The sequence below is a fragment of the Cicer arietinum genome, chromosome 3, assembly GCF_000331145.2.
Source record: "Cicer arietinum cultivar CDC Frontier isolate Library 1 chromosome 3, Cicar.CDCFrontier_v2.0, whole genome shotgun sequence".
NCBI lineage: Eukaryota > Viridiplantae > Streptophyta > Magnoliopsida > Fabales > Fabaceae > Cicer > Cicer arietinum.
The window spans coordinates 24,529,848-24,548,510 of NC_021162.2; the positions used below are offsets into that span (position 1 = coordinate 24,529,848).

General features: G+C 32.2%; 1 pseudogene; it reads left to right on the forward strand.

Annotated features, from left to right (window-relative positions):
• The first annotated feature begins 8,210 nt into the window (after window positions 1–8,210).
• On the forward strand, window positions 8,211–8,288 carry LOC113784578 (small nucleolar RNA snoR114; annotated as a pseudogene).
• Window positions 8,289–18,663: the final 10,375 nt, after the last annotated feature.

Sequence of the window (18,663 nt, forward strand, 5' to 3'; positions counted from 1 at the left end):
CGACAATTGCCGCAAGGATAAAATGAACTAACAATCGCATGGAATGATCTCGTGGCCCATCCCGTCACCATGTACTATGGAATGCATGAGCATACTCTGACTCTATCCACGACAATCGTTAAGTAAATGAAGATATTAAAATATTCCCCATTTTTAATACCCATTTAACTCTAACAATTCGGACGAAAATCATTAAGTAAATGCAGATATTAAAAGATTCCCCATTTTTAATACCCATTTAACTCTAATAATTCAGACAACAATCATTAAGTAAATGCAGATATTAAAAGATTCCCAATTTTTAATACCAATTTAACTCTAACAATTCTGACAACAATCATTAAGTAAATGCATATATTAAAAGATTCCCCATTTTTAATACCCATTTAACTCTAACAATTCGGACGACAATCATTAAGTAAATGCAGATATTAAAAGATTCCCCATTTTTAATACCCATTTAACTGTAACAATTCGGACGACAATCATTAAGTAAATGCAGATATTAAAAGATTCCTCAATTTTAATACCCATTTAACTCTAACAATTCGGACGACAATCATTAAGTAAATGCAGATATTAAAAGATTCTCCACTTTTAATACCCATTTAACTCTAACAATTTGGACGACAATCATTAAGTAAATGTAGATATTAAAAGATTCCCCATTTTTAATACCCATTTAACTCTAACAATTCAGACGACAATCATTAAGTAAATGCAGATATTAAGAGATTCCCCATTCTTAATACTCATTTAACTCTAACTATTTTCACTACAAACATTAGGTAAACAGAGATATTAAAAGATTCCCCATTTTTAATACTCGTTTAACTCTAACAAATTTGAAGACAAACATTAGGTAAACAAAGATATTAAAAGGTTCCCCATTTTTAATACTTGTTTAACTCTAATGGTTTTCAAATTCCACACAGAACATACTCAGACATATTCTCAAATTCAATCCACAATTCACACCAAATCACATAATTCATTTTTCCACAAAATCCACACAAACACATCTCAAAATTTATAAATATTAATTATGAACACGTCAAACACGCCAACCACAAAATTATCACAACCCACCACTCAAACACATCAAATTTCATTTCCTCAAAACCACACATAAATGAGTGAAATTCATTTTCCACGAAACACTCATCAATATCACCAAAACCCAACTCTAAAATTTTACCCATAAAAGCATTAAATTCATTTTCCCCAAATCAACACTTCAACCCTAACAAATTTCTTTTCCACACAACCACAGATATGTCCCTAAATGCAAAATAAAAAGTTTGGAAGGAGCCCTTACCTTAACGTTAGCTTTAACGAGGGATTACGGTACCGCGAGTAATTCCGATAAAATCTCCGTTTGCGACGTCGCTTCCAAAGTTGGTTCGCTAGCACCGTAGCATGGAGGTGAGCAACTTTCCCTTCTATCTCTTCACGAAACGAAGCTTAGATCTAGAAGAAAAGTGAAGGTTTGTGTTTGACGGTTTGAAAACCCCTAACACCGGTTTTCTTTGTTTTCGAATCAAAGAGGAAGAATGAAGCTGAAAATCCTTGTCTTCTCACCCACCAAGCCTTGGGTTCCTTTTCTTGAAGCCAAAGAAAGCAAAAGAGGAAGAAGAAGGGAGAATAGGTTCTCGCGAGGCAGGGAGAGGAACTTGTGTTTTCCTTTCTTTTTCCTTTCTTCTATTCTCTTTCCTTTCTTTCTATTTTCCTTTTCCTTTCTTTTTTTCTTTTCCTTCCAAACATATATATGTATTTATATATATTGATTATAACTTAACAAATATCCAAATATCTAGATATTTATCAAAATTACCATTTCACCCATAACCTCTCAATCCATTTGATAAAAATATCTACACTCGCCGCAACTCAATTGACAAATGAAAGTTTTTGCAACTAGGGATATTTTTAACAAAATTCTCCGGTATTAAATTCTTCGTAACGTAAATAAATTATTCTCCAACAAATAATTTTAATCCAATTTCCAAAAATATATTTTTGGCATTTAACTCACTAAATACCAAAAACTGGGCTAAAAGCCTAAGAAATTCAACACAAAATACCCTTAAATAGTATAATTTGGGATTTAAAAATTAAGGGTCTTACAAAGTTCTCATCTCAAGCATTCGTAAAGTCCACTTCCGTTTCAAAATACAAATCGTAGAGAATTTTAATGTTGATCAAGCAATAAAAAGCATTAAGCACAGAGATGAGAAAAATAATTCAATAAACTCATTCATATAACTAGAAATCAAATCATAAAAATAAGGGTTTCATCTTGTTACACTCATCCCTAACAAATAGGGTTTAATTACTCATGACAGAGATAAAATAGATAGAGATTAGAGAAGAATTACAAGAAGGATTCATGAATGATTCTTGATAAAATTGCTCCAATGATGTTAGAAACGGCCGTCTTTGAGTTTCTATGCTAGGGCACAAGTCTCTCAACTTCCCAACAGTAAAAAAGATACCTAAAACAGTGAAAAATTGTGTTTTAATGAATGCTGATGCGGGTCGCGCTCCCAAGGCGCGCCTCGACAGTGCTGAAAGGCTGGAAATGCGCCTCAGGCGCAGCTGGCGCGTTTCAGGCGCACAACATCTGATGTCTGACATATACTGCATTTTACTCCTCTTTCGAGTCTGAATTGGGTTCCAGTGTCTTCATGAAAGTTGTAGCTATGGATCTTAGAATTCAGGTGCACTTGGTTTGCCTCCAATTGGATATCTACAACTCCAGATATGGCTGACATACCCCCACATAGGTTACGTTGATTTCTCACCAAAATTCAGCACTGCACTGAAACAAAGTAACAACGCAAAACTCCGAAAAATCTCTACTTAATCAAGGAAATAAGAACATAAACATTTCATTAAATCAAATAAATAAAATTAACAAAAGATATCAAATAAATCCTTAAATTAACTAATGAATAAAAGATAAATAAGACTAAAAACAATAAAAAAAAATATGCATATGATGAAGAGTCATCAAAATACATACTCTATATATAATTAAGGAGAAAGAAAAAAAATAATGATATAGATACTATTTCCCAATAACATATATTTAATAATTAAATTTATTCAATTGATATAAGCAATGAACACGTTTTTTTTTTAACTATTTAAAAATAAAATTAAAAGGTACTTCTAACAAAATAATGAGTTGTCGTTGTCTCTTTTATTGACTATAACTGAAGTCATTCCAATTCAAACATGGATAATTAAAAGTATAGTTAACGTCGTTAAGGAGTGCGAAGGCGGCACCACAACTCCTAGTCCTTACTTAGTAATTTATTTGTAATTTACAACTAGTTATAACAATAAAAGTAAGGACACTTGCATCAATATGAATCACCAATTAAAATAAATAAATATAAAATTATTTCACTTTTAAACACTCTCAATTACTTTAAAACTATTCACAAATTCCCAACACTTAGAATGCCTGAAACACAAACACTTTCACTTTCACCTAATCACATATACATGCATATAAGTAATTGAATAATTGGCATTATGATGTAAAATATTCTCATAGCAATCCAACAACAAGAAATTTATCACAGTTAAATTAATAATTTACTCTTTTTTTTAATCACTCTTTATCATTTAACAAAAATTGAAACAAAAAATTTTCAATTAGCAAGTAAAGTAAGAAACTATTTTTACTGGAAGTTAATATAACAATCACAAAACTAAAATAAATTTCGTAGTACATAAATCATTTTAGTGGTTAATCAATACTCTAAAATTTAATTTCAAACACTTAAATTATTTCAAAAGGATCACTAATCTTTTTATACCATAAAATAATTTTTCTTCATAATTTCAAACTTTTACCTTGGATTACTTCTTAATAAATCTTACGATTTTTTTTTAACTATTTTTAAAATCAATAAGATTACTAAAATTTCACCAATATCTTAACCACCAAAATACCTTTCAAGATATTTAAGGACTTTTAAAATAATTTTTTTTTTCAACCTATATTTTGAAATCAAATCAAATCATGTATATAAAATTAGATACAAAATTTTCTAATTCACCAAGACTTCTAAAATAGTTATATTTTTTTTCCTGAATTCTAAAACTATTTTTACAACAAATCTTTTAGATTATCATTATTTTTAAAAAAAAAACAGCACATAGTAAAACTTGGCGTAAATTATTTTTCTCTTGTGTGACTAATCTAAATTTTAAATAAAATCATAACTCCAACACAATTTAATTCTCTAACACAATTTAATTCTCTAAAATACGTCAACAATGATTCAAACATAAAATATTTCCTTTTATAAAATAAATCAAATTTAATCCCTTTATAATTTTTTTTTCGGTACCATTATAAATCAACTAATAAGTTCTTAAAATCTAAAACTCTAATATAAAAGTTCAACTCTAATGAGTTTATAATATCGGAATCAATCAATCATTCCAAAGGAACACACTCACTATTCCATATTCACATAAGTCACTCTAAACCAACTTAACAACCAATCTTTTTAATTTTCTTAAAAACAACCCATAATAAAATGTGGTGTAAATTTCCAGCTATTTTAAGTAGTAAATAAAATCAGTAGTATAGAATTATTGTTGCTTTATAAACAATAAAAATTCAACTCAATTTAATTTCTTTTTAAATAATCAAGAGTAATTCAAACAAAAGTTATTTTTCATTTTACAAAATAAGTCAACTCTAACTCCTTCACTAATTTTTTTTTTTTAACTTCTAAGTTCTACCACCTCTAATATTCAAGAAATATTATTATCAATAATAGGAATTTCCTAATATTTCAAAATCACTGTTAACTTTCTAAATTGACTTCATTAGCAAGATCAAAACTTTAATAATCACGTAATGATCTTAAAGACAAGGTCTATCAATCGATAATTAGTATCACATCAATTAAATTCATGATTTCAAACATATAGTAGCCCATCAATAGAAAAAATAATTTCTAACTATCCACTATAACAAAAAGAGCAAGAATCAAAGTTATAAACACAGATTCAATCAAAAGGTAATTAAATCAATCATGTCAACATTTGAAATGAACTTAAATTTTAAGAAATAATTTCCTATTATATTTAATCACTTCAATAGGAACTTAGACTCCACAATGCAACATAAATAGAGTAAGAAGATAGTAAATAGTTAATTAGTAACTTCAAAAATATGTACAATTATACAAAAACAATACATCACATAACACAATAATATAATGATAGAAAAAACATGACAATGAAAATAATTAATACAAAAGAAAACACAATTGACAAGACTAACAGTTGACTCACATTGAATCGACACTCAATCCACTTGACCTGATTAGACAGACCTGCTCTGATACCACTAATGTGACACCCTAAATCCCAAAGTAATATATATATATAATAACTTATATAATATTCCTATAAAACTTGCAGTGGATAAATAAAATTTATTTCCCATAAAAAAAATCTTTTATTTTTAACTTAGGATATCACGTTTCTCAACAATCAAAAGGAACACTTTAAACTTATTTTCTCCATTAAATTAGTGTAATCTCAATAATCTTGATTTAAGTATTATTACTTGATTTAATTTAAAAATTCACTAGTACTTCTAAGATTTTCATACCAAAATTCATTTCAAATTAAATAAGTAAAATACAATTTAAGCCCTTATTCCCGGTATCACCTATCAGAGTGTGGTTCCTCCCAAACTTGAACTTCAAGATTCAATAACCTGTACTGTGATTTCACAAATGCAGGGACAAGCTAGTCAAACACAAAAAATGAAGGAGGAGAGTTTCAAAATCATGATAATAGTATAATACAAGTAAGAAGAACACGCAAACAATCATAATAGGACCATATCATTACACAAACATTCCATCAAGAAAGTATCACATTAAAGAGTCAAAATCACTCAAGGAAAATCAACAAATTTCACTATAACATCAAATCGTCTAAGAGAAATTATCACCACACACGATACATATTAATCACAACAAAACAATCACAATAAAATGCAATGCAATGCTATGCATGAGCCTAGACTCTACTTCACAATGTGTTACCATTCTAACTCTGAAGTACTTGGCCTAGAGGCTTGATACTATGCCACCATCCCGACGGACGAACAATTCAAATTGGCCATGTCCTCATAGATCCCCTCAACTCAACCCGAGACACATATATGTGATAGTCGAGGTAAATGTGTGTTGCGTGGTAGTTCTCGACATTTGGAGTGCTATCTCCAAGTCACCTAGGAATTCCCCACCTGAATACCTCGAAGGTCTAACAATCTTACCTTAAGGCTCGACAGTAGATCGCCACGATCAGGCTCATTCAGTTGTACTTCCCCGAAATCACTAGGCTTGTCAGGCCCTACCTATATGATGACAAAATAATTTTCACTTCACAAATTCTCAATATTTATTTTCTCCCCTCGTTGGCCTATGGTACTCCATTAAGACTTTCATCTCAAAACAAATTGGAATCACTATATTCTCATCACAATTTATAACATCACTATAATTAATCACACATCATCATCATCATCATCACATAAACTCATCACAAATTTAAAGAATCGCTATCATCAATCATACAGCAACACTTATATTAATCACAAATTTATAACATCGCCATTATTAATCATACATTATCATCATTACAGAAAATTATCACAACACGTCTATTTTTATTATAACATCATTTAAACTCATCTAATCAAACATATGAATAAAATTAATTCAACAACCAATACCACAATAATATCAAACACCATACATTTAAAGAAATTAAATCAAATATCACAATAATAACAAATACTCAACATTTAACGAAATTAAATCAAATATCACAATAAAATTAAATACCACACATTTAACGAATCAATCAACACCTTATAATTATTTCTATTCCAAATTTTAATCTTAAAATTTCCATTTTGCACATTTATTAATTTATTACTCAAAGGGCTACTGCCATACGTAGAGAGCCCCCGGATGAATCGTTGGGAAATACGGTTTTCTCGTTCATCTTACAATATATTATAATCATTAATTCCAACGCTCTCTCACCCCTTACGTTATTTCGACGCTTTCACACACGAATATGATTCCACAAGAAAATATCCTTTGTTTTTTGACTCTTTGTCCTTCAATCGATCTAACTCGACAGTTTATGGGTAAACGTCAGAAATAGATTATGAAAAGACACTCTAAAAATTAATTTCGAAATTCGGTCAAGGAAACTTACCATAAATCAGAAAACAAGGAATTTTATAAACGGAGAAGTCATGTATTTTAGAGAGAAATTTTGATGGTTAAAAATCTGAGGAAGTATGTTTATTTGACTATCTAAATGAATAAAACGACATACTGAAATTTGGACGAGAACGGAGAAACTTTTTTAGAACAATTATCGATTGTTGGTGTCAAACTATAGGTTGTTGTTGTGTTTCTCTTTGGTTTTACGGCAGCCGTCCAACTCCCTTCCTTTTTTTTTTGTTTTATTTTATTAACAATTAGGATTCACACATGGGTCAAACCCATTTGTCGCCTTTTAGGTTTTACTAGTTTTATTTTATTTTTTAAAACACAATTTCATTAATAAAACATTATTAATATTTCAAAACTAATAATTGAAACTCTCACCTTCAAAATAATCTCTACAATTATACTTATTTCTCAAAATACTCATATTATAATAATACTCACATCAGTCAAGCGCATATAAAAGTATTGCATTAGATGGGTACATGTATATACACGTAAAATTGCATAAAATATTTTTCTTTAAAATATATTTATTACACTAAAATACTATTATTTTTTATAAAAATATATCAAATAATAAAATATAATATTTATTATTTATCATCATATATTCTAAAATAATTTTAATATTAAATTAATTATTTAAAATCGTACTAAACTAATAAAATAGTTTATTATAAAATTTAGGGTGTTACAAACATTATATCCTTAAGTAAAAATTTATAGAGATACTTGCAGGAAACAAATCTTGCAAAACACCAAAATATTAATAAATGTAATCGCTCTATATTCATTGGCATTTTAAATAAATAAAACTAGAGAAATCAAATAAAACAAACACTAGTGGTCTAGTGGTACATAACTGCAAATTAATGTAGAGACCCGAGTTCAATTCCTAACTAGTGTACAATTACAAAGCAATGATGAATTCGCTTGTGATGGTGGGTCCATCACTACCCGAACTATGGAATGTAAATATGCGTATTTGAGCTCCTTTTAGATTATTTAATAAACCTAAGTTTTAATCCAAAGTAGAAAAATCAGTGGCCATAGATTACATACTTTATGGTCGAACTCCGATATATAAATGTTCGTTTCCCTCGTGCATCAAAGAGTTTAAAAAAAAAGAACCTTAATTTATTTTTATACCTTAATTTATTATTATTATTATTATTATTATTATTATTATTATTATTATTATTATTATAAATTAGTGATATTGTCTTATACATGTGTTTCTTTTGGTTTAATAATTTTTTCGTGATTGTCTTTTGTTTGTCTTTATAGTTATTTTTTATAAATGTGTTTCTTTTGGTTTAATAATTTTTTCGTGATTGTCTTTTGTTTGTCTTTATAGTTATTTAAATAAAAAACAGCGATAATTGTTATTAAACCTATTCATTTTATTTAATAATAATAATAATATATATACTAGTTTTGAATTGCTATTATCTTAGGCCTCGTATCTTAATATTGTGGTTATCTAAATCTTTATTACTTGAATTTATTTTTATGAAGTTTAAATATAAAATAACTACATTATTTATATATATAAAAATAATAATAATATAAATGATGAACTTAAATTCTCGTGACAACATCTTCCACTTATGTGTTGCCCAAAAAGAGTTTTTTGAACATACGTACTTTATGATAATATAATAATAGTCATAAATACATACTTTATGACTATTATTATATTATAATAATAATAATAATAATAATATAATAACAACAACAACAACGACAACAACAATAATGTGAAACCTAGCTGTCCCAATATATATATACCCGCTTCCTAATTGTGAATAATGCACTTCCTATATCAAACCACGTCAGGTATGCCTTCCTCCCTCTCCTTTACTTGTTCAGGCAATCAGGAATCTATAATAACAATTAAACTAGTATCCTTCCTATTAAACTAGTATCCTTCCTATTCAGAATTAATCCTAAACTTAGTGATGCATTTAGCTAGGCTAGTAGAAGAATTAGCTAACCTTATAGGCTTACATATGTATATATATAGCTGAAACGAACTCTGCTACACTAATCCGCCGCGTTGAACTTTTGTTATGCATTTTAATTCAAATCCCTCCCTACATATTAACAAATCAGCCACAATGAAAGAATTACATCTTAAGTCTATTACACACCGATCATTGTTCTCGGTTGTGATTTTGGCAGCTACTACTATCGAATTAAAGAATCAAGCATGTATTACTTTTTACAGGATCTTGATTTCGTTTGGTTAGTCTCTCATTATTTATAAATTATTGTCAAAACCTACCGTTTGTGTCACTATTAGTTGAGTCTTCTTTCGATAATCTAGTTACCATCATTTCCATATTTTATTTGATAATTTAGGTTCGTGATTAAAATAAAATACTAACTATATTTTATTTATTAATTATATTCTGTTTGAATACAAATTATTTATAGAAATAGGAGAAATGCATCAGTACTATTTACTTTCCTCTATAAAGTTAGTATATTTTGTGTACCTATTTAGATTTTTCTACAGTACTTTGAAATTAAGTTTGAATTAAAAAATTGGGCATGTGTCCTTTTTATTTTAATTATTTTGTAATGATAAAGTTGCGGATTATATTGCCCAAAATAGTCCAAATACCAATTAATTCTTGCTGATTTCTGAAAAAAAGAACTTGCACATACCACTTCATTTAATTTAACAAATTTATTTATTTTTACATGTTTATTTTTTTATTTCATAGTTCATGTTATTAGTATTCCTTAATACTATTTACAATATTATTATTAGCATACTTGTTTAGCATATTATAGTGAGTTTAAATAAATAAAGTTAACTTAATGTTTGAATCAAATAATATTGTTGGATTTTGATCCTTTGATTCCTAATTTTGACATAATTAATAATTCAACAATGTTCATACAATACATGATAAATCTAATATTTGAATTGAGCAAGATTTCAGGAACAACAATCAAATCCTACACACTTGGAACAGGTTGCTTGGAACACAAGAAATCAACAAAAGTTGATTTTTGACTAAAGCAAATCGATTGGGAAATCGATTTCATGACAAGGGTGTAAGGAAACACAACTGTTTGTGTTGGTATAATCGATTGGGCAATCGACTGACTGAATTAGAAATTGAAAATGCACAAGTCAGTAGCACCCCAGTTTTGAGGGTAATCGATTGACAAATCGATTATACAATTCACAAAGTAAACCTGATTGAAATAAATCGATTGGATAAGTCACAGTGGAATCCCAGTTTTAAGGGTAATCGATTGGCAAATCGATTACTCAACTATCACTTGCAAAATAAACTTTCCTGTGACATACAAATCGATTGGACAATCTATGTTGTAATATTTCAATCAAGTTAAATTTGGTCGAAATCGATTGGGAAATCGATTGAACCAAATCCCAGGTAAGAACGTTTTCAGACAAATACGTACAAATCGATTGGCACGTCGATTAGTATCAAAATAGCTGAGTCACTGACTTAAACACAATCGATTGGCAAATCGATTGACAAAACCTTTTGAAAACCCAGTGAACTCTGAGCGTGTGACCAAATCGATTTTAAGTATTTGTTAATCGATTATGAAGATTTGATAAATCGATTATGGAATCGATTGATATGTGTTTCAGTTTGAACATAACATCTGCAATCGATTACGAAATCGATTCATATCAGTCTTAACATAATCACTGAGAAATGTTGTTTAAAGAATCGATTGGTAAATCGATTGGGTTATATAGTTTCAAGATTCAAGAAAAACAAGACACACGATAATCGATTGGCAAATCGATTAGACTGGTTTATCACTTTACGAAATCGATTGGTAAATCGATTGATTAATGTGTTTTTCAGAAACTATATAAACTGTCTTCAATCTGTCTTTCAATAACATGAATGATAATAACAATGATATCAATCTGAAATATACATTGAATATTCTTGATACACAATAACACTTGGTTAATACATTGAGATTACTTTTTCAGATCAAATAGAAAAAGAGGATTATCAACAATCAAAAAGATAGCTGGAAAAGTGATCTTGAAAGACAAGGATTCTCATAAACAAATCTTTGATATCCAGAATTGTGAGAAGCCATTTTGACCAAGATTGAAGACTACTTTTTGTTCTTTCTGTATTCTGTTTGTAATAATTCTTTGAAACAAAAACAAAGCGAGAAAATCCAGCTAGAAACTGGTGACTACTTTCTTGGGTGAGAGTGCTCAACAAGAAAGAGTTGTACTTTGATTCTGTGATAGGTTGCTGAGTATCTACAAGGATCAGAGGGTGATCAATAGGAAAGAGATCATTAAGATAGATAGGTTTCGGGGAGGAAACTGGACAATCTGTAATTGATTCTTTCTATTGGAGAAGAAAATCTGAAATCCGTTTGGATTTGCAGGACTGGATGTAGGTTGTCAAGTGGACAACTGAACCAGTATAAATCCTTGGTGCAATCTTCTCTAACCCTTATCTCCTTTGATTTACTATCTTGATATATCTGTATATGTGATTAAAATTAGATGCATGTTAAACATATTCTGTAATAAGTAATATTGTTTAATCTGATAATTTGACTTGTATGCATCTTGATTAATCTCATATCAATCTAATAAAACTTGCTAATCTTGTATGCCACAATTTAATTTCCGCTGTGTGTATGAAATTGATTTAATTTCATAAAGAACTGATACATTCTGATATATTCCGCTTATTACGAGGTCATATATACCAACAATTGGCCTCAGAGCCTAACTTTTCGAGAGGTAATACTCATAAAAGCACTATGGCCTCAAACGATTTTCTGGGAGAAGGCGCATCGTTAGCAAGACCTCCAGCTTTCAACGGAACAGCTTATATGTACTGGAAGCACAGGATGCTAATCTTCTTGGAAGCCAGTGGCATAGACATCCTTGACGCTGTTGAAAACGGTCCATATATTCCCAAGATTGCAGGAACGAATGACTCAATGATTCTCAAGCCTAGAGCCGACTGGTCAGATGATGACAAGAAAAAGGTAGGTTATAATGCAAAGGCTAAGAACATTATAACATCTGCTCTTTGTGCAGAAGAATTTTTTAGAGTGTCAAACTGCAAGTCAGCAAAAGAAATGTGGGACATTCTTCAAGAAACACATGAAGGAACCACAGACGTGAAGAGAGCTCGCGTAAACACACTGATGCACGAATATGAATTATTCAGCATGAAAAGGGACGAATCCATCAGTGATCTGCAAACCAGATTCACACACATTGTGAATAATCTTCATGCATTGGGAAAGCAAGTGGATAACGAACAGCAGATTGGAAAAATTATGAGTTGTCTAACCAGAGAATGGCAGCCAAAGATAACAGCCATAGCAGAATCTAAAGATCTAGCAAAGATGACGACTGCAACTTTGTTTGGTAAACTAAGAGAACACGAAATGGAATTACATCGACTGGACGAATCAGAGATGGAAAGCCGCAAAAAGAAAGGACTATCCCTGAAGGTTCAAGCCCAGCAATCGAAAACTGAATCAGATAGCTGCTCAGATCAATCCAGTAGTGAATCTGAAGAGCCGGAAATCGGGTTGCTTGTCAAGAAATTCAAGAAGTTTCTGAAGAAGAAAGACAACAAATTCAGAAAACCATCTAGCTCCAAGACTACTGACAACAAGACCATTACATGCTATGAATGTGGTAAAACTGGTCACATAAAGTCAGAATGCTACAAATTGCAAAACAAGAATAGAGCTACAAAATCAAAAGGCAAGGAACCAGTCACCAAAACCAGAAAAGCTTATATTGCATGGAATGATAACGATGAATCCTCTGCATCTTCTGATGAAGAAGAAGTCAACTTGTGTCTCATGGCAGATACAGATTCAGAATCAGAAAATGAGGTTAGTTCACAATCTAATCCAACCTATGATGAACTTCAAGAAGCTTTCAATGAACTGCATGATGATTATGTGAATTCCATAAAACAGTTGTTAAGCACAAAGAAAATGCTTGAACAAATGAATGTTGAGCATAAAGAAATTGAAAATTTATGTGAACAACTGAAAAAGGATTCACAAGAAAAATCTGCAAAGTGCATTGAACTTGAAAATACTGTTGCATCATTAAAATCTGATTTATTAAATTTTGCAAATAGTAAAGATAAGCTAAATGTCATACTTAGCAATCAAAGACATGTTCATGAAAAATCTGGTTTAGGATATACACCAAATATGCATGTCAAAAGAAAAAATAAAAACAGATCTGGTATTGGTTATATGCAAACCAGAAATGTCAAACATGGTCAAAAATCTGCTATTGCTAAGAGTATGTATGACATCTTTACTAAACCAAATAAACATTCATCCTTTGATGGCAGATGTCATTTCTGTTGCAGAAAGGGACATTTTGTGTCTAATTGCAAATTTAAAAAATTAGCCAATCAAGGATGGAAGCTAGTTTGGATAGAAAAGAAATCTGTGTTTGACACTAACCAACCAGGACCCAATTTAAATTGGGGACCTAAAACAAAATTCTGATTTTGTATTGCAGGTGTGCTTGACATCCACGAAACACTCATGGTATCTAGATAGCGGATGCTCAAAGCACATGACTGGTGACAAATCCAAATTCCTTTCCCTGACATTAAAGGAAGGAGGCTTTGTCAAATATGGTGATAACAACAGAGGAAAAATCATTGGAATTGGTGATGTAGGCGATGAATCAACTGCAGTAATCAAAAATGTGCTATATGTTGAAGGATTAAAGCACAACTTACTGAGTATAAGCCAGCTATGTGACAAAGGTTTTCAAGTAAGTTTTTCATCACAATCTTGCATTATTGAGCATAAAGATGACAAACACATAAAGCTAATTGGGGACAGAATCAACAACATTTACATGTTGGATTTCAATTCTGTACCTAGTGCTGTATGCTGCTTGTTATCCAACTCAGATGAAACATGGCTTTGGCATAAAAGAATTGCTCATATACACATAAATCATTTGAATAAACTTGTCAGCAAACAGTTAGTCTTAGGTCTACCAAATAGGAAGTTCTCTAAAGATAGACTGTGTGATGCATGTGAGAAAAGTAAACTGGTTAAGACTCCATTTCCCTCTATAGACTTGGTTAGAACAAATAGAGTTTTACAACTAGTTCACATGGACCTTTTTGGACCTGCCCAAGTTAAGAGTTTAGGTGGAAACCTGTATGGATATGTGCTGGTTGATGATTATTCTAGATTCACATGGACTTACTTTTTAGCTCATAAAAGTGATACATTCTCTGTTTTCAAAAAGTTTGCTGCTTTAGTACAAAATGAGAATGATTTGAAAATTGTTTCAATAAAAAGTGATCATGGAGGTGAATTCCAAAATGATCTTTTTCAAAATTATTGTGAATCAAATGGAATCAACCACATCTATTCAGCCCCTAGGACACCACAGCAGAATGGGGTAGTGGAGAGGAAAAATAGATCCCTAGAAGAGTTAGCTAGGACCATGCTTAAGGACTCCAACCTACCTAAGTACTTTTGGGCAGATGCAATTAGTACAGCCACCCATGTAGTGAATAGAGTTCTCATTAGGCCCCTGCTTAGGAAAACACCCTATGAGCTTTACAAGGGTAGAAAACCAAACCTGTCCTACTTTAGAATCTTTGGTTGTAAATGCTTTGTTTTAAACAATGGCAAAGAACACCTAGGAAAGTTTGACCCTAAGGCAGATGAAGGTATCTTTCTAGGATATTCCCAAACTAGTAAGGCCTATAGAATCTACAACAAAAGAACAAAAACCATAGAAGAGTCAGTTCATGTAAAGTTTGATGAATCTTTTACAGAAAACTTGAACAAAACTCCTTCTAAGGTTATTGACATTTTGGATGATGTTGTAGAATCTGAACCACTAGAACAACCTATAGCTGACCCTCCAACTAGTGCAGACCCTGTAGAACCTATAGAAACCTGTGAGTTGCCTAAGGAATGGAAGTTCAACCGAAACCACCCTTTAGACAACATTATAGGCGATATCTCTAAAGGTGTTGCAACTAGGAGAAGCCTTAGTCAGTTTTGTAACTTTACAGCCTTTGTATCTCAGATTGAACCTAAGAACATTAAGGAAGCCCTTTTAGATAGTGAGTGGATACTTGCTATGCAAGAGGAGTTAAACCAGTTTGAGAGAAACAAGGTGTGGAACTTGGTACCTAGGCCAGAGGGTAAGCATGTTATAGGAACTAGGTGGGTGTTCAGAAATAAGTTAGATGAGAATGGTGTGATAACTAGGAATAAAGCCAGATTAGTTGCAAAGGGTTATAGTCAAGAGGAGGGAATAGACTTTGATGAGACCTATGCCCCAGTAGCTAGACTAGAAGCCATAAGAATTTTATTGGCTTATGCATGTATCATGGACTTCAATCTATATCAAATGGATGTGAAGAGTGCCTTTCTCAATGGAGACCTCCAAGAGGAAGTTTTTGTGAGTCAAACACCAGGTTTTGAAAATCCAGATTTTCCTAACCATGTGTATAAACTCTCAAAGGCCCTCTATGGGTTGAAACAAGCTCCAAGAGCTTGGTATGAGAAACTCAGCACTTTCCTCATTCAACAAAATTTTTCAAGAGGAAATGTTGATAAGACACTCTTTACAAAAACTACTGAAAATGACATCTTGCTGGTCCAAATTTATGTTGATGACATCATATTTGGATCAACAAATGATAAACTTTGCAAAGAATTTGAAAACTTAATGAAAGGTAAATTTGAAATGTCAATGATGGGTGAACTGTCATATTTCTTGGGATTTCAAATTAACCAAAGCAAGCAAGGCATTTTCATTAGTCAATCCAAATATTGTTCTGATTTGATAAAGAAATTTAACTTTGATAAACTTAAGTCCATTGATACACCCATGAGTCAAGGAAATTTCTTAGACCGAGATGAGAAGGGTAAGCCTGTAGATGTCACTAGATTTCGTGGTATGATTGGATCTCTGCTCTACCTTACAGCAAGCCGACCAGATATTATGTTCAGTGTTTGTATGTGTGCAAGGTATCAATCGAATCCGAAGGAATCTCACCTCAGTGCAGTAAAGAGAATTTTCAGATACTTGGTAGGTACTAAAAGTCTTGGTTTGTGGTATCCAAAAGGTTCAACATGTACTTTGGTTGGTTATTCAGACTCAGACTTTGCTGGTTGTAAACTTGACAGAAAGAGTACTTCAGGAACATGTCATTTGCTTGGTAATTCTCTAGTGTCTTGGTTCAGTAAGAAGCAAACAAGTATTGCATTGTCTACTGCAGAAGCTGAATACATAGCAGCTGGGAGCTGTTGTGCTCAAATCTTGTGGATGAAACAGCATTTAATGGACTTCGGTGTCGATTTGGGAACAGTGCCGATCATGTGTGATAACACAAGTGCTATCAGCATAACCAAGAACCCTGTAATGCATTCAAGGACAAAACACATTGAGGTAAGGCATCACTTCATAAGAGACCACTTTCAGAATGGAGTTATCAAACTTGAGTATGTGAACACTACAGAACAATTAGCTGATATCTTCACAAAAGCATTGCCAAAAGAAAGTTTTTTGAACATAAGGATGAAACTAGGGATCATTGATCCTAGTGAAGTGTAAGTTTTTGATGATTCTGGTACTTTTCAGTAATGTTTTCCAGTTACATCGATTTGGAAATCGATTACCAGCATGGTAAAAGGTTTATAAAATCGATTTGGGAATCGATTACTTTAGCCCAGGATTCAAAATTTCAGGAAATTTTTTTTAACCTTCACGAGCATCGATTTGGAAATCGATTAGCTAAGTGTTCAACCTTAAGACAATCGATTTGGGAATCGATTAAGTAAAACTGGAATTCGATTTGAACATCGATTTGAAATATGACCGTTACTCAAAGTTACTAGCCGTTGGCACTTCATCATTACTGAATCGATTGAGGATTCCCAGCAACGGTAACCTAATCGATTGGGAAATCGATTTACTAGGTCAAGAGTATAAATAGGAACAGTTCTAAATCGATTTCTGCACTTTGTTTTCCAGATTTTCTCTGCTTTTCTCTTGTGTTCTTCATTCTTCTGTCTCTGCATTTGTTTGAATCTGCATTCTACATTCTACCTACTTCGAATCTACACAAAATTGTTGATATGGCCCGAGTAAAACAGACTCAAGCACGCACTCCATCTCCATCATCTTCTTCCACCAGTGAAACACCATCACCACCTCCAACTTTAACAAAAAGAGTACCCATCCCAACTCACAAAATACTTGCAAAAGATAAAGGAAAAGCTCCTGCCCCAATCCAGGAAAAGTCGAAGAAACGCAAAGAGCCTCCTACTGAAAAGCTCATGGCTGATGCCATGAAAGTAATTACTCAGAAAAGGAAGAAGAAGCCTACTTCTTCTCCACCTCCTAAGAAGGTCTCTGCACCAAAGGAAAGGGAGGTACAACCATCTTTGTCTACAGACTTCGCAAAAAGGAAAATTCATGAAGCTAGAACCATGGATTTTGAATATTTTGATGTTGTGGAATTTACTTTTCAGAACCACCTCAGGTTTCATGGATTGGAAAGTTTTCTGTCTTCTACACTCGACAGCTATCCAAGGCTGATCAGGGAGTTTTATTCTACATTCAAGATGACTGAAGAAGGTTTTACTGCTTCAGTTAAGGGAAAAAGGATTACAATGACTTTTGATGATTTCTCAACTTTATCTGGATTGCCTTTCTACGGCAAATCTATTGATGGCAGCACAGAAGCCGACACTGCCGATGAAGGTTGGGAAGAAACACTTGATAGGCATACCGCAGTTAAAGACCTGATGGTCGATGGGTTTGTTGAATCGATTTCACTGCCCATTGGTCAGATGAAGGTTCAACAGAGGATGTTGATGTATGCTTTGACGCGTATGCTGGTTCCACGATCGGGAAATCACGCAGTAGTCCAGAAGTTGGACATCATACTGTTGTGGGGCTTATCCAAAGAGTTAAGGATGAGCTGGTGTTGGATTGTGCTAAGGCACATGTTGGAAGCATCTCAAAGCAAGCTGATGCTGCCTTATCCACAGTTGATAACTAAAATTCTCAAACACTTCAAAGTCTCATTTGGAAATGAGGAATCTGCTAAAACGACATTGGTGTTTGGTGAATCGATTGTGAATCAAATGCAGTTGAAACGGTTACATGGTAAATGGATAAGACCTCAAGCAGCTGCTGACCCTGTCCATCCCCAACCTCAACCTCAGTCTCAGCCTCCACCAGTCACTGAATCTGCTACTCCTGATTTTGTGAACAGAATATTGGAATTCATTGAAGCTCAGATGGCACACAATGCCAAAGTGTTGGAATCTCAGACCAGATTAGAAGCAC